Source organism: Gymnoscopelus braueri, assembly GCF_963280865.1.
Source record: "Gymnoscopelus braueri genome assembly, chromosome: 18".
Classification (NCBI taxonomy): domain Eukaryota; kingdom Metazoa; phylum Chordata; class Actinopteri; order Myctophiformes; family Myctophidae; genus Gymnoscopelus; species Gymnoscopelus braueri.
Genome location: NC_137618.1, coordinates 18,051,370 through 18,054,511, shown reverse-complemented (window position 1 = coordinate 18,054,511; position 3,142 = coordinate 18,051,370). Strand labels below are relative to the sequence as shown.

The following is a 3,142-nucleotide window of genomic DNA, read 5'->3' as shown; positions in this document are numbered from 1 at the left end:
GCGATATGATATTAAAGGTATAAGGAGGAATAGGTATGATTCCCCAGCAGGTTCCTTGAAAATTTGGTAATGATTCTTGAAACCTGCTCTTTTATTCTTTATCACTTATTTAAAATAAGTAAAGTACAATATAATGTTCAACCTTTTGGGGGAAGACAATGTATGTGTTGATATTGTGGTTAAAAAAAACGAACATAATCAGACTCAGCTGGTTCTCATTTCTAGATTATTATTATTATGGATTATCCCATTTGCTAGAGTTGTAAGTTAACACTTGTGAGTGAAGTGCCAACACAAAGTTCCTATAACAAATACATATTGGCCCAAAATATTGTACTAATAATTCACATAGGACTGTGGTTGTAGTATTTGTCAGATGCTACATTACAGTTTAGTGTTACCTGAAGTTCACTCACATAAACAGCGGCTCATACTGTATGCAATGACAATCACATTTATTTATGTGTCAGTTACAGCAGGCTACAAGTCAAATACAAAGAAGATTAAACAAATGTAATCCAAACCAAGAAACCAAATTCTGCATAATTTCTTGACATAATTGCACATCATTTGGTGATTAATAAATTGTAATAATAATGAATAATAATACAATTTAGCAATAGACCAACTACATTTAGCACATTGTCTACAAAATGAGTTTGATTGCTCTTTAACATTAATTACAAAGTTACATCACAAGATGTAAGATTTATATTCCCAGTTTCCATTTACAACTCAACCTAATAAACCAAATGTAACCTGTTACAGTATATTAATCTCTAAAATGATAATAAAGAAAGAATAAAGTTGGGACTAAATATTTTTTCTTTGCACTATACATTTATCTTGTCATTTTTTGAATAGGTTTCATGCCAATTACATTGCAAGTCGCTCTGGTTAAGACTATGTGCAATAGTCTTACGCTAGTGTCTTATTTGCTCAAAACGTCAATTTTGACTGAGTTAGTTTGGAATCCACATCAGTGGCTGTGGCTGTTATTTCTGTGAAGCCAAATTTGACTTGAAACTGGACTTTACGATCCAGCCCACATGTAGTATTTGGCATCTCAACGAGATCAGTTTTTCTATTTCCCACTCATCTACATATTGATGATTCTTCCTTTCTGTGCAATAAAACTTGAAACATACTGCTGTTGTGTCCCTATGCCTTGGTATTAAGATGTGATCTCTGGTTCATCCCAACCTACATCTTCATCTATTGTCACCAGTGTTAAAAATCAACTTCTTAGCAGCCTTATGCTTCGACCCATCAAACTCTCTTCTTCGTGATGCCACTACCTCAGGGGTTCTTCCAAACATGACAGCTCCCTTCAAAATTGCATGCGCAAACATGACCGCTCCCTTCAAAATCACCTGCTGAGCCATCAAAGGGCACAGTACTTTGCACTGAGCACCAAACTGCTTGGTAATGTGTGTGCGCAGAATCTTACTTGAGGCATAACCCCCCACTAACACAAGGTACTCAATGGCGAATTCCTTTTTCAAGATTTTTTTTAGACTTTTAGTGATGCCGTTCAGACTTTCATCAAAGAAAGATCTCAGCCTCGCCCTTGAGATTTTGATCGACCCCTCGTCCCAGGTTACACCTGGCTCTGTCTTAAAGTAATTCTCCATTGGTTGCCTTTTCTGAGCTAATGCTGCTAAGTTAAATGGGCAGGAGATGTCTACATCATCATCCACATTTAAGAACAGAGAAGTTATACATCAGCTTTTGAAGCTCACTGGGATATGTTGTTTCATACTCATTCCAGAGATCATCAGGGAATATTTCCTTGAGTAAACATTTGAACTTCTTGTCAACTTGCTCCCCTCCCAGACCGTTACCAGAGGCCTTATGCAGCTCTTTCAGGACTCCTCCATCCAACACTTCATGCACCGTGATGTCAATGGTACCACCTGTAAGACAACGGTGCTAGGCTTTAAAATATGAAAGCAAGAATGGACAACAGAGAAATAATATAGTTAAGTTGCAGTTTGTAATATGTTTGAAAAACTAATAATTTCTAAAGAGGTTTATGCATCGACTTACACTGTATGGTGAAACATCTCTCAAAGTCACTTTTTTTGCACATTAACAAATGAAAAAAGAAAAGGAAAAAAAGGCTGATGCTGTCAATATAGCATGATTTATTTTATGTTAATGTTTATGTTACTTTTGTTCCTTTTTATGAAACTTTAAGCTATTTGTATTTTGGATTTCAAGAGTGTTTTTTTTACCATAAGTGAATGAGAAGGCAATTTTTTGTGTTATCAATTGCAAATCAACAGCGTGACTAGTGAGATCCGTCAGTTGGACTAGTTACATCATGACGAGTAAGTAGGCCTACACAACTCAAACCTCTACTAAAGTGTCATTGCGTGTTAATTATTAAATTGTGAAAAAAGGGGATTCAAAAAAGACTTGCAAATGAAAAAAAAACAGCAACAACATAAAAGTCACAGCACAACATACAGTACCTCCACAATCAGCGACAATGTATTGTGTTCCAGGATGTTGTTGTAGGGTACCATGTCCTGAGTTCTCATCAATAAAACCATCAGAGGGAAGCTGCTTACACCAGATTGAGGCTGCCTCTGGTTCCAATGCGATGACCAACTTGTCCGATTGACTTTCTGTCACAATGCCAGCCTAAAAAAAGAAAGAAAGGAAGAAAGAACATTATTTAAATTTCCATGGGTAGATAACGTCATCATGCATGTTATAACAACATGGAATTACCTCCGTTGCTGCTTTTCTCATGAACTGTTTTGCAGAAGCATCCCAAATAGCAGGAACAGTCAGAACCCAGGTGAAGTCAGACGCAGTGAAGGTTCGTCCTCTTGTGTTGTTAGCAATGGTGATCAGTGCATGGTCCTACTTTCTGTGAAGACTTTCAGGGCTGTCATTTTTTTTGCCATTTACGGCTGTAATCATTAGATCCTCATTGAGTTTCTGTTGAAAATGTTAAATGTATGATGTTAATAATTTTATAAAGATTTATAATATAATTTTTAGGAAAAAAATCTATCCTAATTACAAATTAATATCATAGACTTACTCTTCCGTATAAAAGTTCCATCTTGAAGTTTTCAAAGAGAAGTGTTTTCTTGGCTTTTTCATTTCCCTTTTTGGTGTATTCCAT

General features: G+C 36.0%; 1 pseudogene across 1 annotated transcript; it reads right to left on the bottom strand.

Annotated features, from left to right (window-relative positions):
- Positions 1-1,211: 1,211 nt before the first annotated feature.
- Positions 1,212-2,918, bottom strand: LOC308106278 (heat shock 70 kDa protein 12A-like; annotated as a pseudogene). The gene is made up of 3 exons: positions 2,740-2,918; positions 2,478-2,649; positions 1,212-1,916 (listed from the first exon to the last, which is right to left on the bottom strand). The product of its transcript is annotated as a heat shock 70 kDa protein 12A-like (transcript).
- Between the last annotated feature and the right edge of the window lie 224 nt (positions 2,919-3,142).